The sequence below is a fragment of the Protopterus annectens genome, chromosome 3.part1 (genome assembly GCF_019279795.1).
Source record: "Protopterus annectens isolate FY-2018-M chromosome 3.part1, PAN1.0, whole genome shotgun sequence".
NCBI lineage: Eukaryota > Metazoa > Chordata > Ceratodontiformes > Protopteridae > Protopterus > Protopterus annectens.
This window is the reverse complement of record NC_056732.1, coordinates 1370337615-1370365388: the sequence shown is the minus strand read 5'-3', so window position 1 is coordinate 1370365388 and position 27774 is coordinate 1370337615.

Sequence of the window (27774 nt, the reverse complement as noted above, 5' to 3'; positions counted from 1 at the left end):
TACTCTATGGCCAGATGAGAAGTGTATTCCTCACTGGTAAGATCAGACCATAGAGTAATCACACTGGATATTCACATCCGGACCACAGTCCCTGGCCAGAAATCCACAGTGACAAACATGTGTAAAGGCAATGTTGCACTCCTCCAAACTGTTGTGGAATCCATTAAAGGCCCTGTGCCTGTGGAAAATATGGGCCACACCTCAGAACCCTTTATAAATGCATTCTATGAACACAGTCAGGAATGCATGGATTATGCAATCCCAAATAAAACCAAGGCCCAATACCATACACACAGGCATCTGGCATGGTGGACCACAGCCATTACCAAACCATGCAAGAGAATGAGGAAGTCACCACATGATAGAGCAAACCCAAAAAGGGAACAAATCTCTGATCAGTATTATGGCAATAAAATATGGCCAGTCATAAAATCCACTAAGGCCAGCTACAACAAGTTGAATCTGTGAATCGTGGGCAATGTTACACCTGCCCCATGTACACAGACAACCCCCTCCACCCCCCAAGAAATACAAATGTATGTGAGAGATGCAAGCACATCTCCAAACTGGAGGCTGAGCTCTCTCAACTCAGTACTGTCTAAACTAGTCAGGAGGAGAAGGTAACCACATACACCACAAACCCACTCACATAGACCTATCACAACTGCAAACCAAATACATAAACACACAAAAACATTCCTGGAGGCTATAATTAAAAACCACCAAATCAACAGAGGCCTCCAAAGCAGACACCCAAGCAACCACTACCCCCAAACATAGCACATGCAAAACATAGTACACAAAGTCGGTGTGCCAAACAGTCACAGCCCGTAAGGAGAAACAACATGCCTGATACACTTGTAATAGGTGACTCCATAGTCAGACACACTGATGTCCCGCTCACATGACTGAACAAGGAAAAGGGTACAGTAAGCTGCCTGTAGGCTGCTACAATCCGCCACATAACACAATCATGCAGGTCACTCCAAAGCAAGTACAAATATGACTCAGTCATTGTCCATGCTGGTGTGAATGACCTGAGACGTACCTCCCTGGACTACATGTAAAGAGACATAGAGGAGCTCTCCGATTATGTAGGCCAGGCCGGTATGACTCTGACCCTGAGCAGTATCCTAGCCCCACCAAGAATAATGCCACAGTAAAACACAGAATGATCAACTTTAACAATTGGCTCAATTACTGGTGTCATTCCAAGGGGATACAATGTGTGTCTGCTTGGGATGTCATGCTTGACAGGCCACACTGCTTTGCCAGGGATGGCTTGCACCTGTCGCCCCTGGGCGTCTGGATATTGGCTAAGGCTCTTACCACCTCCATAGTGCCTTTTGTAGGCAAGGCTGAAAAGACAAACCCACCTCCCTAGAAAACATAATTGGAAAAAACATAAGGGTAATGCTGCTCAATGCCAGAAGTCTAAACCTCAAGATGCACGCTCTCGAGGCCCTCCCCAGTATGGAGAACATCGATGTCTGTGCAGTGATGGAAACCTGCATCAAGGCTCCTGAGAGCACCCCAACACTACCAGGTTATACCTCAAATCATGCTTTTCAGCCCCAAAACCTGGACCAAACCACAAAAGGAGGGGGAGTATCCATATTCAGCAAAGATACCCACACATCCAGGTTATTGACAATGCACGAAGCATCAGAGACCATCCATGTGCAACTAACTGTAGGAAAAACCGCTGTACAGTTTGTAGCATGCTACAGACCACCCTCTCAGACCCAGGAACACCACTCAGCCTTCCTGAAGACACTGAAGAGTATGAATGTCTTCCCAAATACCAAACAAGGTACTCACGAATCACCACATAGGTGGTAATCCATTACATATGGAAGAAGTAATCAGGGACCTAGGGACACAAGTGGACAGTAACCCCACATGCGACACTCACTTTGCCAACGTGGCTAGGAAGACCACCTATATTGGCCACCGTATCATGAAAGGATTCACATCTACATCAAGAGAGGTCATTGTGCCCCTATACTCTTCTCTTATCAGGCCCATAAGTGAGTACAATGCCCCATTTGGGATGTACCGTACCCGACACCTGCAGCAGTTAGAAAGACCTCAAAAGTACCTCACAAAGAGGATAAAGGGTGTCAAACATTTGTCATATGCTGCCTGGCTGACAACACCCCAGCTGTATGCAGTCACATACTGCATACTCAGAGGCGATGTATGCCCAATGTACAAGGTCATGTCCAATACAGAATTGATGGACATGCTCCACCTCAGAAAATCCAAAGCCATCAGAGCCACAAGAGCGACAGATGTCAACCTCAACACATAAATAAATCGGATGTGCTGGAGGGACAGATTCCTAACCCAGAGGCTCCCTACACTCTGGAACAGAATCCCACTCCATGTTAGGCAGAGCCCCTCACTGACTCTCTTCAACAGGAATCTTGCCAAGTGGATGGGAGATCGTAGATTTACACTGGGGGTCTTCAGTGTGTCACATCTAGACAGAGGCACAGTAAAGTAAACCCTAAATGGGCATAATATTCACATAGCAAGGGGTGGCGAAAGCCACACACACTCTGGCTAGGCTGATAAATGTCCTAGGGCAGATAGCCCAGTATGAACCTATGAACCTATGGAGATACAAATTGTACAGGACACTAAGGATAATCACAAGGCTGTCTTAACTGATGGTAGGAACCTTGTTAGGAATTCACAGATATGCTCTGAAATACCAAATATTACAAACAATACACCAAACCCACACACATTGCCAACATCCAACCTGACAGGTTCAGTGCAAACTCCCCCCCCCAAAAAAAATGACAAATATCTATCCCAGAAGAGTGCTGGCCCTCTGACATTGCAGATGCTGAGGTAACAGGCAGCATCTTCAAAGCAAAACACGCAACATCAATGGTATGAGATGGTGTCCTGGGCTGTGTCCAACATGAACTCCAAGAAGAATGGAATGCCAAATAACACTACTGCTCAATTTCAGCCTTACCACACGATATGTACCCAAAGAGCAGTGTACAGCAACAGTGGTCCCTCTCCACAAAGGTGGTGCCTGAATGGATACTGCAAACTATCACCCCAGAATCCTGACAAGTTTGGTCTGCAAAGCTATGGAAAGGATCATCATGGAACTCAGAAATAAAGATATTGGGGACCTACAGACACTGGACCCTACCGAGCGTGGCTTTCTTAAGGGCAGATCCTGCCCCTTAAACATGTCTAACTCATTTGAAACAGTCATCAAGGCCACTGATGAGGGGAATGTGGTCCACACAGCCTATCTGGACCTTGCAAAAGCCTTCCATACAATACCCCACGTGTTCATTATAGATAAGTTCACCAGCTGAAATATAAACCCCTATGTCAGTAGATGGGTTGCAAACCAGCCCAAGGACAGAACTGACATGGTCAGACATGCTGCAGCCATGTCAGACTACAAACCAGCTACAACTGGCATCCCACAATGCTCAGTCCTGGGACCTCCCTTGTATGGTATATATTTTCCATAGGTACAGGCCAACATGGAAGGACTGTGTCTGAACAAGTTTGCAGTGGACTACAAACTGGGCACCTTATCTGACCCTCCAGTTGACACAAGCATCCTACAAAAGGGCTACATAGAAACAGACAACTGGTGCCAGAGCCATGTCATCAAGCTAATTGCAGAAAAGTGTATAGTCATCCCCTGTGGATAAACAGTAAGTGCCCACCAATTACCACATAGGTGTTAACCCATTAAGTACTTTAGAAGTAATAAGAGACCTGGGGACACAATTTGATAGATATCTTGCATTTGACAACCATGTGGCTGTAGTGGTTACAGAAACATACCATATACCCAATTAATCATGAAGGTAGTCAGATCTAGATCAGGGGAGGTCATCATGCCTCCTCAGTCATCCTTCATCAGCCTCACAATTGAGTACAATGGGCCCTGTGGGATGTACCTAAGCAGACACCTCCAGCAACTGGAAAGACCCCAAAAGTACCCCACCAGGAGGATCAAAGAGCTCAAACAGATGCCATGTGTTGCCTGATTAAACAAACCTCAGCTCCACACAGTGCCATACTGTCTACCCAGAGGCAATCTGTGCCTGATGTATAAAGCCATGTCCAAGCTGGAATCAATGAACATGCTGGACCCTGTGCAATCTGAATGCCAGTGAGCTATGTACATGAGAGACCTGAACCCCAGCACTGACATACATAGGACATGCTGTAGTGATTCATCCACAACCCAGAAGCTCACTCCACTCTTGAGTAAACTCCCAGTACAGCTTAGCCAGAGACTCCCTCATTGACTCTCTTCAACAGAAATCATGATGAGTGGATGGGAGATGGTAGGTTTACCCTGGGTATCACTGTTAAGTCACGGGTAGACAGAGGCACAGTATACTAACCTTGAAATATGTCATGTCAAATTCCAGTTACAATGTGTGTTGAAGGACAAACACACTCTCTGACTAGCAGTAGAAATGGCCTAGGGCACATCGCTAGTGTTTGTCAATGTCCACCCAAGTTGTGGAATACACTACTAATGTTGGACAAGCCTGGTGTAAGTAGTCCATATCTGAACAAAATACAGCATGGTCATATGTGCACAACTGGCCCTTAACCAGTCTGGTGTGCTCACTATGAATATTTAAAGCAGTGATATGACTGAAACCCAGGATAATGTCCACCACAGTGAAAGTACTGAACCAGTACACTATACAATATTACAGTGTATGGTCAGTATGAAAGGATGTTGACAACAGTATGAAAACTATCCCATGGAAACCCTGCAGGCACAGTATAATCCCTGTCGGGTTCAGACACAAAGCAGTTGGACAGTATGTACACAACATGACTCCCAACACACACCTATAAATGTGAAATATTGTTGAAGTTCACACACACCCACAAATGTGGTGGACTGAAGATCTCAACATATGGAAAGCACACACTGGGCATGCTCACACACTTTGATAAATGAGACATATGTCAGGCAACAAGCCATGGAATATGCCTGAACTGGGCATGCTCACACACTTAGGCCATGTCTCAGTTTAGCAGTTGGCCACACATATCTGGTATTTGTATGTGTTAAACCAGGAACCAACCACAATACAGCAATCTGCCCAGTGCACACAGTTAAATGACTACAGAGACATAAGTTAAATAGTGGATCCCACACATATTTAAACATCTTCCACAGATACACAAGTTGTACAAAGAAACAGGGAAAGCTATGGCAATAAAGACATGCAAACAGTTTATCAGCAACAAATATTGTGCATCTGAAAATTAAACATATGGGTGTAGAGGTCAATACTAGGCTGTTTGCCCTAGGGAATACAAGCTTAGCCAGAGTGTGCTTGGCATCTGCCTCCCCAGTACAGTAGGCTACTGTGCCTCTGTAAAGTAGGTCACAGAAGGCACCATGTAAGGCTAGTGTGCTGTGCCTCCGTCAAGCAGGGACACAGTGCAGATCCCAGGGGTTGAATTTGCAATGTCACATCCATGTTTGAATCCTGCAAATGCTCAGTGTGTGTGTGTGTTTGGGTGAGGGGGGTTAGTGTGTGTGCAATTCTTTGTGAAATAAATGTCCCTTTTGCCAACTACAAGAACACACTGCATGATGCACACTCCTCTTTCTAAACACTGATACCACAATATAAGGATAAAATGATTGACTTCAACAATTGGCTAAGCTTATGGTGTCATTCAAAGGGGATCCAGTATCTGTCTGCCTGGGATGACATGATTGACAGACCACGATGCTTTGCCAGAGATGGTCTGCACCTGTCGCCCCTGGGATTCAGGTTACTGGCTAAGGCTCTTGCCACCCCTATAGTGCCTTTTTTAGGCAAACTTCAAAGGGCAAAACCACCACCATAACAGGTACAAGCATGCAAAATCTGAAGGTAATGCTACCCAATGCTAGAAGTCTAAACCCCAAAATGCACTCTTGAGGCACTCCTAAAAATGGAGAGCATTGATATCTGCAGTAACTGAGACCTGGTTCAAGGCTCCAGAGAGCACCCCTGCAATACCAGGCTACAACTCTTACCACACTTTTCGGCCACCAAACCAGGACCAAATCACTAAAGGTGGAGGAGTGTCAATATTCACCAAGGATATTCACACCACCAGGCTAGTTGGCCAACACAATGTGTCTGAAATTCTCCAAGTGCAACTAACACTAGGTAAGACTGCAATCCAAATTGCAGCTTGCTACAGATCCCCACCATACCCCAAGATTCTCACTACACCTTTCTAAACATACTGGAAAATATTAAGATAGAACCAAACACCCTAATACTGGGTGATTTTAACTACCCTGCCATTAACTGGGAAAACTACTCATGTCCCAACACCTTTGCTAACGGTTCTTGGAATTCATAAATTCCAATGCCCTGGATCAACTAATCCATAGTCCCACCAGGGGCTCCAATATCCTAGACCTGGTCATTACCAACATGGGAAATCAATGCTCCATACCTATGGTCACCCCCTTGTTAGTCAGGTCTGACCATAAGCTAATCACCCTTAACATCCACATCCCACCCCCTCCCCCCCCCAAAGAAACCACCATAAAAAACTTCTCCAAAGCCAACTTCATGCTACTCAAGTCAGAAGTGACAAACTTCATGACACCCATGCAGACAGGAACTGAAAGTTCAACTGCTGAATCATACACTAAGGCACTATACGAGCACATCCACTCATGCATGAATTGTGCCATCCCAAATAGAATCAAAATGCTCTCATCCAAAAAAAGGAAGCCAATCTGGTGGTCCCCTGCCATAAACACTTTACAACAAAAGGAAGAAACTTTTGCAGAAAAGAGGAAAATCCCAGGATGCAAAAAACTCCCTTACTAGCTTCAGTAAGAAACTGAGATGCCTCATAAAATCCTCCAAAAATAGTTACGAAAATAAAATTGCCAAAGATTCCAAAGACAACCACAAAGCATTCTATAACTATGTCAAGAATCTAAATGGCAATGCTCAGATCTGCTCTGAGCTAAAACAGAATGGCATTAAATATACTGATCCGAAGGATATTGCCAATATCCTGGCAGATCGGTTCAGTGCCAACTTCACCCCCCTCTCACCCCCTAAATGGCCCATCTCAATACCGGAGGTTTGCCAAATTCCAGTAATAATGGCCACACAGGTACAAAAAGCACTCTCTAAAGCCAAGAATACAGCATCCATGGGACCAGATGACATCCCGGGCTGTGTACTACATGAACTACAATATGAACTGGCACCTCACCTAAGTGTCATGTTTAATCATAGCCTCACCTCAGGTTTCATGCCCACTGAGTGGCGCAGAGCTACAGTTATCCCAATCCACAAAGGCGGATGCACCTTGGATCCCGGAAACTACCGTCCCATCAGTCTGACAAGCCTTATCTGCAAGGCCATGGAGCATATTATCATGGAACTTATAAACAAAGACATTGGCAACCTTCAAACACTGGACCCCACCCAGTTTGGGTTTGTGAAGGGCCGATCTTGTCTCCTGAACCTGATTGACTTCTTTGAATCAGTCTCCAGAGCCATGGACAAGGGTAAGATGCTCCACACAGCCTATCTAGACCTTGCCAAGGCCTTTGACACCATCCCCCACTCTGGAATCAAAGATAAACTTACTAAGTTGGGCATTAATCCCTATGTCACCCAATGGGTTGCTAAATGGCTTACTGATAGAACCCACACTGTAAAAGTAGCCAACTCCAAATCCAGCTCCAGACAAGTGACAAGTGGAGTACCTCAGGGTTCAGTCCTGGGGCCGCTCTTGTTTGGCATCTACTTCTCTGAAGTACAGGTCAACACTAAGGGAATCTGGCTAACAAAGTTTGCAGATGACTGCAAACTGGGAGCCATTATTGAATCCCCAAATGATGTGGATACTCTACAAAAGGGCCTTACAGAAACAGATGGTTGGTGCCAGAGCCATGGGCTCAAGCTCAATGCCAAGAAATGAATTGTTATCCCTTTGGGAAAAACATGTATCCATGAATTACCATATAGGTGGCAGTACACTAAACACAGAAAGTGTGATAAGAGACTTAGGGACACAGGTGGACAGTGGTCTCACCTTCGATAACCACATCACCACAACAGTCAGGAAATCCTTCTATGTAGCCCACCTCATCACAAAGGGCTTTTCCTCCAGAAAAAGGAGGTCATTGTCTCACTGTACTCATCCCTCATTAGACCCATTATAGAATACAATGCCCCATTTGGTATGTACCTCTCAAGACATCTGCAACAACTGGAAAATCCTCAGAAATACCTCACTAAAAGAATCACAGGCCTAAAGCAGATGCCCTACACTGACCGCCTTAAAAAACTCCAGCTATACTCTGTCGCATATCGTCTACTCAGAGGCGATCTCTGCTTAACATACAAGGCCATGTCAAACCCAGAGCTGTTGGACATGCTACACTTAAAGAAATCCCAATCCCTCAGAGCTACACGCTCCAGGGATCTAAACCTTGTCATCACAATAAACAAAACATGCTGGAGGGATAGGTTCCTGACCCAGAGACTCCCCAGACTCTGGAATAGATTGCCCATACATGTCAAGCAGAGTGCCTCTTTGGACCTTTTCATGAGGAACCTTGACGATTGGATGGGAGAAAGGAAATTCACCCCACGGATCTCATCAGTCACCCTGCTAGACAGGGGTCCAGGAAAGTAAATAATGTGGGAAGAAATAGCCAGGGAATTGTTATGGCTAGGCTTGTATAGACCCTAGGGCTGATAGCCTAGTACCAACCTATGAACCTATGAACCTATGATCTCAGCACCCTATAAGTACAGCAGGAGAAAGAAAGCCTCCTAGTAATTCGGATAGCGTGCTCTGCTAATGGGTCTCTAGCAAGTGTCACAACATAGTTAGGTAGGGGTTTGAATCTTGCAAATGCTCAGTGTGTGTTTGGGTGAGGGGAATTAGTATGTATGCAATTCTGTGTGAAAGAAATGTCCCTTTTGCCAACTACAAGAACACACTGCATGATGCACACTCCTCTTTCTAAACACTGATGATGTCAGCACCCTATAAGTACAGCAGGAGAAGGAAAACCTCCCAGTAATGTGAATAGCGTTCTCTGCTAATGCATCTTTCTCAAGTGTCATAACATAGTTAAGTAGGAGTTTAAATCCTGCAAATGCTCAGTGTGTGTGTTTGGATGAGAGAGGTTCGGTGCAATTCTGTGTGAAAGAAATGTCCCTTTTGTCAACTACAAGAACACACTGCATGATGCACATTCCTCATTCTAAACACGGATGATGTCAGCACCCTATAAGTACAGCAGAAGGGAAACCTCCCAGTAATGCGAATAGCGTGTTCTGCTAATGCATTTCTCTCAAATGTTATAACATAGTTAGATAGGGGTTTGAATCCTGCAAATGCTCAGAGTGTGTGTTTGGATAAGGGAGGTTAGTGTGTGTGCAATTCTGTGTGAAAGAAATGTCCCTTTTGTCAACTACAAGAACAAACTGCATGATGCACTTTCCTCATTCTAAACACTGATGATGTCAGCACCCTATAAGTACAGCAGGAGAAGAGTAACCTCCCAATAATCTGAATAGCGTGCTCTGCTAATGCAGCTCTCTTAAGTGTCATAACATAGTTAAGTAGGGGTTTGAATCTTACAAATGCCATGTGTTTTTTTGTCACAGTTTGTCCATGTGTGTGGGGTGTTGCTCTTAATATTGTATGACATAGATCATATCAGTAATGTCAATGCACACATGAGGTATGTGTGTGCCACATAGACATATGTACCTATGACCTGAAATAGTTTCCATGTGTGAAGCCTGCCTCATGTGAATACATGTAATTTGCATTACACAACTTTATGACTGTGGGTTTCTGTGCAGGGGCTGCATTTGGCATGTGAATATACAGTGAGAGTAGTCTATGGTGTCATCTTACCAGTGAGGGATACACTTCTGGTCTGGATCATATAGTCCACATGTTGGTGATGAACAGGTGCAGCATGTATTCCCCACTTGTGGGAGTGGTAACAAGTCGTTCCATAGCAATTGAGTGTATGGATTCTAGGAACTTTACACCTAGGGTGTTGGAGCTACAGTAATGCACACAGTCTATGTGTGGGTAAATGAAGCTGCCCAATATATTGTTGTTTGGAGAAACCTGCAGATATACATGTATTCTTAAGTAGGCCAAGTGGGTTACCTGGGTTTGGGAGTGTGGTGTGTGCCAGGCTATGAACTGGAAGGCAGTCTTACCCACTGTTAGTTGGATATGGATAGTCTCTGATGCTTCGTGCTGTGCCACCAACATGGGGGTGTGTGTATCTTTGATGAATATTGATACTCCCCCTCCTGTTCTGTTTTGGTGCAAGTTATGTGGCCGACAAGCATGGTATGAGGTATAACCTGCCAGTGCTGGGGTGCTTTTGGGGGCCTTGAATCAGGATTCTGTTACTGCACAGATATTGATGTTCTCCATGCTAAGGACAGTTTCCAGTGCATGCATCTTGAGGTTTACACTGCTGGTGTTGAGTAGCATTACTATTAGTTTCCTATCCCTTGTGATACCTATGGAGGTGGTTTTGTCTGTTGAGCCTTGCCTAAAAAAGGCACTAAGGGTGTATCAAGAGCCTTTGCCAATATTTGAAAGCCCATGGGTGACAGGTGCAAGTTGTCCATAGCAAAGCAGTGTGGCTTGTTGAGCATGTCATCCCAGGCTGACAGGCATTGGATCCCCTTTGAATGACACTGAAACATAAGCCAATTGTCTGAATTGATCATCTTGTCTACATATTGTGGCATCATTCCTGGTGAGGGTAAGATGCTACTCAAGGTCAGGGTCATACCAGTCTGGGCCACATGCTCAGAGAGCTCCTCTATGTCTCTCATCATGTAGTCCAGGGAGGTATGTCTCAGGTCATTCACACTGGCATGGACACTGACTGAGTCATATTTGTACATGCCTTGGAGTGACCTGTGTGTTTGTGTTATGTGGCAGATCATAGCGCCCAACAGGCATCTCACCATGACCTTCTCCTTGATCAGCCTGGTGAGCGGGACATCAGTGTACCTGACGATAGAGGCACCCATCACAAGTGTAGCAGGTGTGTTGTTTAGCCTTACATGCTGTGACTGTTCGGCACACTGGCTATGTGAGCTATGTGTTGCACGCGTTCTGTTCTGGGGTAGCGGTTGCTTGTGTGTCTGCTTTAGAGGTGTCTGCTGTGTAGGCAGCCCTTTATTTAGAGACTCCGAGTATGGTTGTGTGTGTTTATTTGTTTGGATTGCTGTCGTGGTAGGTCTATGTGAGACTGGAATTGTAGTGACCGTGGTTTCCTTCTCCTCCTGACAGGTTTTGCCAGTACTGAGTTGAGAGAGCTTAGCCTGCAGTTTGGATATATGGTTGCATCTCTCACATGTGGTGGAATTTGTTGGGAGGAGGAGAGGGTTGACTGTGTAAATGAGGCAGTTGTAACATTGCCTCTAGATTCCCAGATTCACCTGCTGGGCCATGGAGGAGATTGACAACTGACCTTTGCACATGCTAGGATAGTATTGGGAATTCCTTTATAATTAACAACAAAAAAGGGCCAATGGGGAACAAGGTACGCAAGGTGAGTTTGTGAGGGTGTAGTGCTTTTAATTTGTTAGTGCTGGCATATATAAATGCTTTAGTGAGCAAGTGCCAGGTATCTCAAATGCAATGTGTTACAGGTAACTTAATTGCATAAATGACAAACACTAACTGTCTGTCAAGTGAAACAAGGAAATACGTACAGTAAGCAATGCACATGTCACTAGGAATCCACAGAGGCACTGTAAAGCTGCATTTCAGGTGGAATTAGTGTTTCAGGGAAATAACAAGCAAACAAGCATACAAACAAAGCTACAATCAGCAGGAATGGATCTAGTCTATGCTACAGCAAACAAGGTGTACCAATTTCAGTAAGAAACAGTTCAAATATGCAGGCACTATAAGCCTTTAGCCAGAATTTCCCAGCTCAGACGGGCAGAGTCCAGCCTCTCCTCCCACAAGAGTGCAGACCATGAACCTTTGTAATGTCAAATAACTGGCCTGAAGCCCAACTGCTTAAACCAGAACTAATACACATTTATAATGACAGACACTGAGCCCTCAGTCAGCATTCCACAACTTAGTAGGCTGTATGCTACCTGTCCTGCCACCACAGTATCCCTGACATTTAATGAGACTCACCTCCCGTCATAGTTAGTAGTGTGTTTTGGGGCTGTCAAGCATGGTATGAGGTGTAACCTGGTAGTGCTAGGGTGCTCTTGGGAGTCTTGAACCTGTTGTCTATTACTGCACAGATATCAACATTCTCCATGCAGATTACAGGTTGTACTGCATGCATCTTGCGGTTTACATGTCCACCATTGAGTATCATAACTTCCATTAACTTATCCCCTGTGCTACCTATGTAGGTGGCCTTCTGTTTACAGCCTTACCAGCAGAATGCAAAGATGTGCAGACATTACACTACGGTAATTAATAGGGGTGTACTAAACAATACAATGACAATCATACTGTTAATGCATCAGGCATGCTGGGATATACCCACAATTATATCATTACACTGTACAGTTGACAAAATGATAATATTACTACACATCTATGTAGTCACCCTGTGCATCAGCACCATGTTAACTGGTCCTGCATCGATGTTACAGATTGCAGGAGGTGGCACAGTTTCATCATATGCACAGGGTGTGTACTTGGTATGCCTGAGTCTGCCACTGCTACAACCAATCGACATGTATGTGTGTGTGTGCGTTAGTGAGGGACAACCGTAGAAGATGGGGCAATGTTGATGCAGTGTGTGAATGTATGTGTTAGCCCTAGGTGTTAGCATTATGCATGTGTGTATGCATGCACACAGTTCCACCTTGTGGCCACCATATATGGGTGTTTGTGGACAGCCACAGACTGTACCTTCCAGGTCATACAGATCACTGTCTCTGGCCACGGACACTGTACCTGTGCCTGGCAGGTGTGCTACGGACAGTATCAGGTACTAAGCCAGACTGGGCACTGTCATCAGAAACAGGTGGTTGTTGACTGGAGACATGTCCCTGCTGGGACTGTCCAGAGCCACGTGCATGTGGTCTCCTAGGGTGGTCTGATGACAGCACAGACCCAGCATTGCTGGGGCTGCTACTGGCACTATGGGAGCGGCCGCGGGTTTGTTGTCATCCGTGATGACTGCCAGCTGCTGCTGTTGCTGGCATTCGTCCACATCGACACCTCAACTGCCCTGCATTGCCCTGGCTCATGGACATGTAGTTGTGGAATAGATCTAATGTGTCCCCCCAACGTCTGTCAATGACCTCGGTGAAATTACGGATGGCAGCCGCAACGTCACACATAGTGTCATTCATAGCAGTGCAATGTGCTCTCAGCTCCCTCAAACCATGTCTGGTGTACCGTTCCATACGTGACTGTGACTGCATTACAGCCCGGAACATAGCTGAGGTTGAAAGACCTGTGTGGGCATGTCTGACAGGGGCAGTACGATGACGGATGCTCCCACGAGAACGCCTGGACATCTGCCTGTGTGGTACCATGTCAGGACTCTGGCCATGGCTGCTGTGAGGGGATGCATGTGCCACTGATACCACATTACCCTGGTCAATGCCCACTGTATTCTGTCCATCACCTAGGGATATTGGTGACAATTGATGTATTGGCAGGATGACTGTGCGCATTGATAGGGTTGATAGCTGTGTACTGTCAATTGGCTGACCAGCAACGGACCCTGGCACACCTCCCTGTGCCATTACATAGGTATCATCATTATCACTATCCCCAGCAGCAGATTTAGGTTCCCTGCTGCACACCACCAGAGCAGCACCAGAACCTGTGAGAAGAAGACAGGAAACACAGTTTACAATGTGCACACAATGTTACCACACATGCACACATGCACACATGCACACATGGGCACATGCACATATGCACACATGCGCACATGCGCACATGCACACATGGGCACATGCACACATGGGCACATGGGCACATGCACACTTGCACACATGGGAACATGCACACATGCACACATGCACACTCCTCAGTACGTGAGATACAAACACACAGACACAGACACACCTGCAATCGCACACATAGCAATACCATTTTAGGGTATTATTACTATTACTATCATAAGTATTAAAGGAATGTTATTACACACTCACCAGCATGGATTGGCTGCCTTGCTGTTACACCAGAGGGACCTGCACAAATAAGACATTCATTGTCAGTGGGCACAACTGTGCCATTAATACTGTGAGTAGGATACAGTTCAGTAGTACAACAGTTGGCTTTTACAGGTCTATCTACTGCCGATATTGAGAATATCACTCTTGCACAATAATTACCAGGATAATAGCTACAAACACATTACACACCTCACACATGCATAAACTACCAGTGTAGAGAACAGTCAACTATAGATATGGCATGTTACCTGCATGCTCCAAGTCCTCCTGCTAGGTGGCTCCAGCCTCCGTCATTACACATGTGTGTGGATGTTGTTGTTGTTGGGCTGGAGCCACAACACTTAGGAGGAGCCCCTCCAGTCTGGTGAGGAGGGTGTATAGCCGCCCCACCACCTGTGGCAAGCTGTTGCCTGTGGATATCAGACGCATGCTGATGAACATTTCTAATAAAATCACTGCAGTGATGGCATACCTGTTCATATGTCCAGTTGTGCATTACTATGTCATTTACCCGACGGACAAGGTCTTGCCACAGTGCAGCCCTCTCCTGCTGGTTCTGGCTGGTGTGGGAAAAGAGTGTAGCAAAATCCCGCACCAGGCTCTGATGTATCTCCTCTTCTTCTGCAGCTGAGTACATGGGATTGCGCTGGTGCACCATTGCCCTGGAAGGAAAAGAAACATATGTGAACAAGTGATATGGCACACATAAAACTCTACTGTAGTGATATCACTGAAATGCCATATATAGCATATGTCTGTCTATTGGGGGATACACATGTAAATGACCATATATCAGTGCTCAGCCGACAACTCTGTCACTGTGCCTGGCACACTCCATACAACAAACAAGTATACTCCAGCAGTTGGCACACTGTTTGAGGTCCAATGCACAGCCTCACACTGGGGGTTTGTATCAAGGTAATGTATGGGGAACCTTGTCAACCCATGCAATGCATGCAATGCACAGTACAAATGTCACTGTTAATGCACTGTAGTCTTTGTTGCCATAACCATACCTACACCACAGTCACATACAGGGAACCACAGCACAACATATGGCAAGGTTGTATGTTTGTATCCCAATACCTGACACATCTTTCTTTGGCCTCACACCAAGGACACACACTACCATGACAGACACAAAGTCATGCTGAGCAATCACACCATTACAGACCTTGCACACAGTCAGTGGCACACGCATTCCACCTCACATAGTTGGTATCGCAATGAGTACATGTGTGTGTGCATTGTGTCATAGGCAGGTAGTATGCTATTGGGCCTGGGCCTACAGCAGCATACTGTTATGCTACCCTGCCCCTTGGGACACATGTAATGTGGTTGTACTTGCTCCTGTCAAACAGTTACACAGGGTGACTCATATGGCATACTACCTATCTGCATAACATTCAACAGGGGTATGTCTGACATCTACTAATGGGAGCCTTGCTTCGTAATGCTGGGTGGTTTACTCCAGGGTATGGCCTATTTGTGGGTAGGAACCTGTACCTCCACCATGTGCTCTTTACTGCAGTGCCAAGGATGACAGACATAGGTCATTTATGCTGGGGATATTGTGAGGTGTTACCATGGTTGCTGGACAACTGTTATGGGTGTGACTTAACTATGTATACCCAGCAGTGGTATGCACTGTGTCGGTAGTTTGAGAGGCACTCTATCTGTGGTTTTGTCAGTCATTCTGCATAGGTAATGTGTTTGAGGGCATTATCATTGTTTGTTAGATATGACTGTATCCTTCTCCCTTTCTGTAGTTGTCATGGGAGGTACATACCATGTAGGACATTTTGAGGTGTAGAGGGGTACAGTGACCTACATTTCACTAGCTGACACACCATTTCTGCTGACATTACCATGTACAGGTATTACAAGACTGGTGTGCCACTGTGAATATCACAGGGGAGGCTATTGTACACTTGTTTCCCATGTTCCCTCCTGACACATCCAGTAGTAGGCAGGCAACCACATATGTGGTGGTTAGTGGTGTAAGTGTTTTGGAATGGGGTATGGTACTCCTGTATCGGCACTGGTGTTCAGTACATGCCTTTGTCACCAGGCACCTGTTGCAATACATCTGCACACATGTGCCTCTATATATCTATACATATATATATATATATATATATATATATATATATATATATATATATATATAGAGAGAGAGAGAGAGAGATAGAGAGAGAGATATTCATATACATACATATCTGTACACATTCATATCTGTCTGTATATGTGTATGTATCTATATATAGCTATATATGTATGTGTCTATTGCATAATATGTGTATATACATATTTTATCCATCTATCTATATATTTTCATAGGTTCATAGGTAGGTACTAGGCTATCAGTCCTAGGGCCCATACAAGCCTAGCCAATAAATGTACCCTGGCTTTTGCCACCCAAGAAAGGTATTTTCCTATGCCCCTGTTGAGCAGAGCCACAGACATGATCCCCGGGGTGAATTCCCCATTTCCCATCCAATCATCAAGATCTTTCTTGAAGAGTGCTAATGAGGAGCTCTGTCTGACATAGATAGGTAGTCTGTTCCAGAGTATGGGAAGTGTCTGGGATAGGACTCTATCCCTCCAGCATGTTCTGTTTATTGTGGTGACAAGGTTAAGGTCCCTAGAGCATGTAGCTCAGAGGGATTGGGATTTCTTTAAGTGGAGCATGTCCAACAGATCTAGGTTTGACATAACTGTGTATGTTAGGCAGAGATCACCCCTGAGTAAGCGATATGTCATGGAATCAAGCTGTAGTTTTTTGAGACGGTCTGCATAGGGCATCTGTTTGAGGCCAGTAATCCTCTTTGTGAGGTATTTCTGTGGTCTTTCCAGTTGTTGTAGTTGTCCTGTGAGGTACATACCAAAAGGGGCATTGTACTCTATTATGGGTCTAATAAGTGATGAGTTGAGGGGAACAATGACCTCTTTTTTCTGGATGGGAATCCTTTTGTGATGAGATGAGCCACGTAGAAGGATTTCCTGACCACTGTGGTGATGTGATTATCAAAGGAGAGACTACTGTGCACCTGTGTCCCAAGGTCTATTATCACATTTTCGGCATTAAGTAGACTACCAGCTATGTGGTAGTTCATGGGTACAGAGTTTATACCACGGGGATGACAATATACATTTTGGCATTGAGCTTCAGGCCATGGCTTTGACTCCAGGTATCTGTCTCAGTGAGGGCCTTTTGTAGTTTGCCCACATCGTTAGGAGTTGCGATTATGGCTCCTAGTTTGCAGTCATCTGCAAACTTTGTTAGACACAGACCTTCTGTGTTGGCCTGCACTTCAGAGAAGTAGATACCAAACAGGGGAGGACCCAGGACTGAACCCTGTGGTACTCCACTTGTCACTGGTCTGATGTCAGATTTGGAATATGCTACTTTCACAGTGTGGGTTCTGTCCGTGAGCCAGTTGGCAACCCATCTTATGACATAGGGATTTATACCTAGTTTAGTGTGCTTATCTATAATTCCAGAATGGGGGATGATGTTGAAAGCCTTGGCGAGGTCTACATAAGCTGTGTGAACCATTTTACCATCATCTATGGCTTTGGTGACTGCTTCAAAAAAGTCAATCAGGTTTAGGAGACATGATCTGCCTTTTACAAATCCAAACTGAGTAGGGTCCAGAGTTTGGAGATTACCAATGTCTTTGTTTATGAGTTCCATGATGGTACATTCCATGGCCTTGCAGACCAGGTTCGTCAGGCTAATGGGGCGGTGGTTACCGTGGTCCATCGTGGCTCCCCCTTTGTGGAGTGGGATGTGTTGTGGTGCGCCATTCAGTGGCTACATAGCCTGAGGTGAAGTTATGATTGAACATGGTACTGCGGTAGGGTGCCAGTTCATTCAGTGGTTCATGTAGAACACAGCCTGGGATATTGTCAGGTCCCATGGATGCTGGGTTCTTGGCTTTGCAGAGTGTGTATTTTACCTGTGCAGCTGTGATTATAGGGACTTTGCATTCTTCCAGTATAGAAATGGGCCCTCTAGGGAGTGAGAGGCGGGTAAAGTTAGCATTGAACCTATCTGCCAGGATGTTGGCATTATCAGTTGGTTCTGTATATTTAGTGCCATTATGCTGTACCTTAGAGCAGATCTGAGTGTTCCCATTTAGATTCTTGACATAGCTATAGAATGCTTTGTGGTTGTCTTTAGAGTCAGTGGCAATTTTGTTTTCATAACTAGCTTTGGTGGATTTTATGAGGGATCTCAGCTTCTTACTGAGGTTGACCACGGAGTTCCTCCAGTCATGGGAATTTACTTATTTATGCAACAGTTTCTTTCTTCTGATGTAGAGTTTGTTTAAGGCAGAGGACCACCAGACTGGCTTCCTTTGTCTGGGGGATAACATCTTGGTTCTGTTAGGGATAGCATGATCCATGCACTCATGTAAGTGCTTATACAGTGCATTTCTGTAGGATTCAGCAGTCATACTCTATTGTCCGTCTGCATGGGTGTCATGCAGTTTGCCACTTCTGTCTTAAGAAGTGTGACATTGGCTTTTGAGAAGTTTGTTACGATGGTGTCCCTAATTGGGGCTGGAGGTGGGATGTGGATGTCTAGGCTGATTACCTTGTGGTCGGATCTGACCAACGAGGAATTGACCTCTGGTGTGGAACACCGGTTTCCCATGTTGGTGATGACCAAGTCTGGGATATTGCTGCCCCTGGTGGGGGTGTGAATAAGTTGATCGACGAAGTTGGTATTTATGAATTCTAGACAACGTTGAGCAATAGAGTTGGTACATGAGGAGTTATTCCAGTTAATGGTGGGGTAGGTGAAATTGGCCATTATTAGGGTGTTGGGTTGTACCCAATACTTTCCAGTGTATCATAAAATGAGGGGTGTGAATCCTGGGGCATGGTGGGGGGTCTGTAGCAAGCTACGATTTGGATTGCAGTCTTGCCCAGAGTTAGTTGCAATTGGATACCTGAGATGCATTATGCTGTGCAACTAGCCTGGAGGTGTGGATATCCTTAATGAATATGGACATGCCTCCGCCTTTAGTGCTTCTTTCTGGGTTAGGTGGCCAAAAGGTGTGGTATGAATTGAAGCCTGGTAATGCAGGGGTGCTCTCTGGAGCTTTGAACCAGGTCTCTGTCACTGCACAGATGTCACCATTTACAGTGGTGAATTTGTCATTTGAACCTTGCTTGACAAAGGCACTATAGGGGTGGCATGAGTCTTAGCCAGTATCCAGAATCCTGAGGGCGACAGGTGCAGGCCATCTCTGGCAAAGCATCATAGGTTCATAGGTTCATAGATTAGTACTAAGCTAACTGCCCTTGCGAGCCATTTTAAGCCTAGTCAATTATCCCTTGTGAGACTCAAACCCTGCACCTTGTGCTTGCAAGGCAAACACCTTAACCATTAGGCCACCCTCCCTGGGCTGTCAATCATTTCGTCCCAGGCAGACAGATGCTGGATCCCCTTAGAATGACACCAGAAGCTTAGCCAATTGTTGAGGTCAATCATTTTGTCCTTGTACTGTGGTATAATTCTGGGATTATCTATTTCTACATCCCTCTCTATCTATGTATACATATATGCATATTATATATAGATACATATATAAATATACATACATATAATATACATATACATATATATATATATATATATATATATATATATATATATATACATATATACCTTTTTATTTACACATACGAATACACACACTAACATACTGCTAAACATTCATTACTGTACAACCTACATTGTACGTTGCACTACAACCTACATTGATATGTGCACATAGCATCCTTCACATACATATGTATGTCCAGCCGTCACTAACAGTTGCAGTATGTCCCCTGCCCTATGCACATCTTCATATATATATATATATATATATATATATATATATATATATATATATATATATATATATATATATATACAGACTGCTAACACATATGGAAGGTTCACAGTATGTAGACTATTACATTATTAGTTTACATTACTTTTGTTGGACACTGCTATTTTTGCTGTTCTCTATTGTTGTAGTTTCGGCAGTCTGTGTCTCTTATTCGTTTTTTTTTTTTTTATTTATTTGTTTTTATTTATTTATGTTTTCTCTCTCTGTCTCTCTCTCTCTCTCTCTGTCTCTCCCTCCGGCTGTTGCAATGAATGTATTGCATGTGTGGACTGGGAGTACAGGCTGCTTTTGTAGGTATATGCAGATGTGCATGTGATGGCCTCTGCACCAATTGTTAGCCAGCATTTGCTAATTGCATGCAGCCTGCTGTGTGGTAATTGCAGTTCTCACTGTGATTTCAGGACAGTGCTATAAAATGTTAGGTGAGGTAGGCGTAGCCCTTTCAGAATTTCAAGGTAGGGACCATGCTGGTATGCTGTGGACACTGTTGTGTGAGCATAAAGGTTGGTATGTCTCTCATATCTCTGGCTGTGTTGTAGGAACTAACATGTATGTTGTACTGACACCTGACTATTGCTTCCTCCAGTTTATTTGTCTCAGTGTGTATGTTAACTGACACCTAATAATACTAATACTGTTTATATGGGAGTATGTGCTTTCCTGTGGGACTTGTGGAGTAACTGGTTTACAGCAGTGGCTCTTGCAATTTGCTGTTATGGCTTCACTATTTAGCCTTTACATTCACTCCTCGGAGGCCTGCTAGGTGTCTTTACTGGAATGTGTTGCTATGTCTTTCTTATTTTCCATTCACATTCACTCCTTGTAATGCTTGCTATATTTCTTTCAGCAGCAATTCCTTATATGTTTGTTGTGGTGTGGTGGTACTGCATGCAGTCTGGTCTGGCCAAGGTGTGGGGCTTGACACCTACAAGGGTATTTTATTTTGCTGCTGAGCAGTAGTGGCACCTTGTACTTTGTACTAACAGTTATGGATAGCAGGCACATGCAGTGATTGTAAACTGCTATACTGTCCTTCTGTTATTAGTTGGATACCTCCTTTGATATTTGTAGGTTGTACACCTACATGTGGGTGTGCTTGTGGAAGCTATTCTACAGCTATTCACAAAGTGTGTGACAGCAGACAGAATGATATGCCTGTGAGTTTGTGACACTTGCAGGCCTCAGATACTCACTCTCAGGTGTATCTTTTATCAGCCTCAGGGAATGGTCCATATCAGTGGGATACACCCATGATATATTTCAGATATTCTGCAGTTGTGATTGTGGGGTATTTTGAGCATGTGTATTAATACACCATTTCTGACGTGCACGTAGTGCATACTTTCAGTAGTTGACAGTTACCATTACGTGGGACAAAACACCTTTCTGCCTACTGTTAGTACATTTCACAGGGAGTCAGTGGGGCACAGTTAACATTTGTTTTCAAATCAGGGACATCCCTGTAAATCAGTCCCAGTTGCGAGGTCTGGCCTCTTACCTGTTCAAATATGGCAGTGTTTATCCTGCTCTGATAGTGTGTGTGGTTTGCAAGATGCTACTGTCACATTATTACCTACTAGCTACCGACTAGCATGGCTGTTTCTCTTCTCACACTAATGTTATAAAAATCCACAAGAATTGCCAGTAAAGATACAAGAAAAGCATTGTGTAATAGCTTTCCTATATTCCCTTTACATTCAGTCCTACTATTTCATGATATATGGCTTTGAGCACAAAGGTCTTGTATATCAGTTATGGCTTAGTGGTAAATCATGCAGACTAGTGTTTCCAAGGTCCTGGGTTCGAGACTGACAGAGGAATTTTATTTTGCTGCTGAGCAGACTACAGGCCTTGTCATTCAGAGTGACTAAGGCACTTTTAAGCAGTTGTAAGCGGGTTAGCACTGGTTTGCGCGGTGCTCACGCATGCGCACTGTCGCTTAGCTTCGTGCACACACGCTTAGCTAAGCACACACAAGCGCACACCCACTTACAACTGCTTAAAAGTGCTTACTCTTGCGCATGCCCGCACTAATTTCTTTGAAAGAAAAGAAAGTGGGGAGATAGGAAAGTGGTGAAAAAGGGGGCACAAAGAGGGTAGGACAGTAGGAAAACAAGCTCGGGATTTGCAGGAAGGATGTAGGAAAGGCCCATAGCTGCCCATTTCTTTATCAGCAACAGCTGTGCATATGTCTGTAATTTGGTGTGAAATTTGAAACCTTCCACCCCTGAGAGAGGGGTGAGGACAGCAAAATATGTTGTACAGCCAATTGTAATTACCACTTCACATGTCCAGCAGACATGTCTGCAAAATGGGCAGCTATGTATGGGGCATAACTTTTTACGGGAACAGAGTGCCCTTTTTTTTTTTTTCAGGTGAGAGTGGAATGTGAGGTTCAGGAAGTAGGTATATTTGGGGAGGTAGGTAGGGGAGGTTAACAGACAAGACAAACAAGATGCATACAAGGGTGGAGTATGACACATGTGGGGGGAACACAATTGACAGGGACGGATGCTGGGATATCTCGAGCCCATGAGCCCACAGATGGCAACAGTGGAACTGAGATCCCCACCCATGGGCAGTTGCCACTGTGCCTTCACAGCCCAGGACAGGGCTGTGCTGGGGGCTGTGTAGGATGGGCAGCAGGGCCACCTGTGAGTTGTGCCACCCGAGCCTCAAGCTGGCATAGTGGTTCAAGCACAGACTGACTGATCTCGCTACGCACCACAGATTGGACACTTTGGAGGGTGAGTGGACAGTCTCCTCCGGCCACACTTGCAGAGGGGGGATGAGCCCCATCCCCTGCAGCGCTTCCACCCGAAGGTGGCATAGGGCCACTGGAGGAGGTTCCGGCCTGGGCACTAGTGCCAGGTGCACTCGCCAGCTGAGGTGGGTCCGCCTTCCCTGTTGTCCTATGTTTAGAAATATTTTATCACATTTTGGGTTAGTAACAAACAATACCATTCAAAATTAGTTGTAACAGCATGCATCAGTATTCCCATTAACCAAACACCCATGAATTCCAACCATTGAACAGCAAGCATAACACATGCATATTTAGAACAACAGTACACAATCCAACAGCATGCAGGGTCGATTGATGGCAACAGGCCATCAAGTTTGGATATGTGAACAGGGCACATGCAGCAACGTACATGCAAATATGTTTGAACCAACAGGACAAATGTCCATAGGAATTGATTGTGAATACACATACCCAGTTTGTTGTGGAATGGCATTATTTGTGAATATAGGGTAGGGTGAAGAAATATTTAATTAACAACTTCAACTACATATACATATGCTGTACATCTCTAGTAGCTGCAGATATATATACCCTACAGGTCTTAGTACAGTTTCCTATATGTAACCTTAGGAATGTTGGTGATGGGACTGCTACTGATACATTAATATACATTGCATTTTTATTCATACACATTTCATATCTGACTATGTTTAGGTACAGCATCCTGCTACATTTCATTTATATGGCTCTAGACAACTGTGGATATTCAGTATTTCATACCACCATACTATCTCCATATTGCAAGGGTACAGCAACATATACAAATTGTGGGACAGACACATTCCAGCTTCAGTACTTTATTTCAAACATTTCACTGTTTGGTTGTGGCTGTCTCATTCATTTAATTATGTACTGACTGCAGTATACTTTATTCAGAAGTTATAACAGCTTTCTTGGTCAATTCATACCTCTTTCTCACACTCACTTGTTTTATTTTTACAATTCAAGTTGGTACTTTATTCTAGGCGTTATTAACATGTCATACCTGATTACAACAATCCTTTCCAACTGACTCACTTGTTTCATATGGCAGATTTTCTAAGGGGATGTATTTGACAACTGATTTTCAGGCTGCTGCAGGTTATATTATTAATATCAGTGTAATTATTTCAGGTGGGTAATCACTATTTCAGACTTGTTTACTTTTTATTTCTGGAGTACAGGCTGCATCACTTATCTAATCATACAGTACTAGCAGAATCTTTCTTCTAGTGTTATTTGAACTTTATTAATATGTGACTACACTACACTGACCTCTTTTACAAGCTGTCTCACTTATATTGTATAACAATTACAGAAATATAATTACTAACCTGCCTGGTGGCACAACCGCTCCAGCCTATCACCATAGGCTCGCCGATTCGCGCAACGCACACCTGCAGCTATAATATAAATTAAGTAATATTGGAACATACATCTCCATAATATCAGCTAGGATAATTCCTTACATACATAATTACATGGATACTTAGTAGTGGGGCATTGGGCATTTGCCGGGCCTCCTGGATCCAACAGTTCAGTTGGTCCTGCTTCCGTCTCTTCAGGTCTGCATGGTGGTGACGGACCTGTTCACCAGTCCTTGGTATGCCTGTGGCACTGGTGAGATCATGTGCCAACCGGTTCCACGCCTCTGCCTTATATGCACCCCACAGAACCTGATCCTGCATGAGTTGAGCCTCATGATCATGGACTAGGAGCCAAACCATGTATTTGGACTCCTCAACACCCCACCTCTGTGCTCGAAAGTGACTACCCTCTCCTACACCTGCCATCCTGACTGAAAATAGGTTCCACAATCAATTATGCTGTGTATTCCCACCTATGGGGCTTATATATGGCATTTTTCCCGCACTTATCTGTGATTGGCCATTTTGGAATTGTATCAGCTTCACAAAACCTGCTTTGTCATGCTTCTATTTCCATTCATTCCTATATATATGCTAATACTGCATTTTTCAGTACAGCTGGCATGGCTTAGTGGTTCAGTACTTTTACTATGATGCACGGTATCCTGGGTTCGAGCCTGAGCATTGCTTTTTTTTTATTTTACTACTGTCTAGACAGGCTAGGAGGTGTGTCTGTTTAAAGGTGGCTTTCATACAGGTTGCTCAACGTTGCCTGCCGGTAAGCCGGTTGGCGTGCTGCGCAGCTCTGCCACATGGGTTACGCTGGTTAATGCGTTATTTGGCTGTGAGCATGCATATTACTCTGTGAGAAATGTTGCGCAACTACGGACACACACTTTCAGCGTGTTAAAGCACTGCTCAACTCCGGGCACTCCTATTACACCTGTTAAACCACTGGTCATCTGCGGGCAAACATACTCAGCTTGTTCGAGAACTGCTCAGCTATGGGCACTTATAGAATATTTTATTTTTTTATTGTGTCAGAGATCTTCATAAAACATGGCCCATTTCATTGCATTTTACTTAAATTATAATTGTATATATATACATATATGTCAGGGGATTGTTTCGTGCTTATTTCACTAAAAATAAAAAATTATGTTGTTGGGGCTCGAACCGTGACTGCCTTCTCTTTGGCCGACGTCTCCACCGCTACGCTATTGCTACTTGGCTTATTTTGCATATTTAGAGCTTATATGCTTTTTCAATGACTGCTAACTGTGGCTGAGCGAAGGGCACACCCGTGCAAATGAGCGCAATTACAGGCAAACATTTTTGAAATAAAAAATTAAACTGTTCATTTTTACGTTTTACATTTCAGTTGGGTTAATAGTCTGTAGGGGCATGCGTGCTGTTGTGTTTCTTGGCATTTCCGCGGACTCGCTCGTGGGAGTTTCCTTTTGGGACTGTGATTCTTGGGGGCGTGTCCCTTTGCAGGTCTCGCCATGCAGACATGCCCCCTACATTGCTACACGGACCGTGTTAGCCTAGGGTGTGATTCATCATGCCCTCATGAATATGCATGGCATGCTGACATCACCCTGTTTAACTGCAGCCTCCGTGTAAGACTTGTTAACTCTTACACGGAGGCTTCATGAATCCTGCCCACTGTCTTTTGGTGTTAGAGCTGAGGAGACAGTGTAGATGTATGACAGCAGTAACTTGAAATATATGTCTATGGCCATTTGTCCTTTCACTTTCATTCCAGTTTAACACCAGAGCAGGTACACAATAAGTGACTTTTTGTGGGGGGTAAGGAGGAAGGCAGTCATCCTAGGTATGATTTATTATCCCTCATAAGCATTTTTTTCTCTGTTTATAAATAACTACTACTGAGTTTATTTATAACTACTGTATCATCAGCATAGAAAATTAAGCATTAGACATAACTTTTTTTAGTTTCCTTATTCATGATTTTTTTTTCAGGTCATCACTAGACCAAAACTTGAGGGGAAAAGTAACTGTAATATGCACCTGAAGCCATTTAGAATTACATAGTTTTGACCCACAGCTTAATTAAATTATTTTCTACACAATTATTACAATACAGTCTTGGCCAGTTAAGATTTGTTGAAAGGATATAGGAAAAAGCTGACAAGTAAGACAAAAGGCCAGATTAATTAATGTCTACACTAAGTGTACGTGATCTGTATTCAAGAACAGCCCTACCACATTTTTTGTGCTTTCTAGTCACTCAGAAAGATTACACTAAGTGCACATATAGTCTTCACGTTGTGGTAACCTATATGAATCCTCCTAGGTATTTAAGGCTGCAAATAAATCAGCAGGAAAACTAAAATTAGGAAGAGGAAGTTGTGATCATGTTTGTCTGTTCACTCATATTGGTGTATACTTAGTGTACGTGTTAATGAATCCCAGAGAAAAGTATGAGGAAACAAAACAAAACTACAAATAAGAAGACAAAGAAAAGAAGGAAATGGGGGAGTTGGGGTGTGTGGGCTAGGATGTCAGTAGACAGCAGGGGTGCGGAGTGCCATGGAATACTTTGCCTAGGGCTCCACGCATTTTCTAAGGTTTCCTAGTCACTTTATATGGAATTTTAAGAGTTGATGTATCTAAGAGTGCCTTGCTAAAAAGGATGTGGCTTCCTTGAGGCAAGATGTGGGCTTGTGATGCAGGGCGTGTGGCTTTTTTCAAGAAATGAAAGGATGCAAAGGTGGCAATTCTAGGCAGTGTGCTTTAATTCCTGACCATGTAGGAAGTTTGTAATATTAAAGAATCTTTTTTTCAGTCTTTCCAGACTTTATGTCTGCTGTTAATTACAGACAGTAAGTTTGCTCAGACTCATTCTGCATGGAAGGCCTTAAATATTCTTTTAGTAGTGTGCAATCACTTATCTTAAATTGAGGTTATTAAGTTACAGAACAGGGCTAAAACAAAGGTGAGGTCAATACTGTTATATATTTCTGACCAGTCAGTCAGTAAGTAAAAATTCTGTTTCTGTTAGGCTGTCAAAAGCATTTGTAAGTGAGTGGGAAACTTTTAGTGGGGTAGGAATCTAAAGAGTTTTAAAGGCCCAGTAGGATAGAATGTGACAAATGGTCACTAAGATCATTAGGACGGCTACCTAATTGTAAGTAGCCTATTAGGGATGTTAAAAGTAACCACATAAAAAAGAGATAAGGATTTGGTGAATAGGTTCAGTCTAGTATCGTCCTTTACCTGATGGGATAGATTCAGATGATTAAGTGGCCTTATTAAAGGGAGGCAATTGAGGATGAGATCACCACAGATTAATGAGTTTGTTATCCTGAGTAGTGATAATTGTTTATTTTATGACACATTAATACTTTTGCATTGTATATGGATGTGGAAAAGTGCACAATAGTGAATCATCATAATTGTTTATATATTACCAAAAAAATGTATTGAAAAAATAAAGTAATGTGACTTTC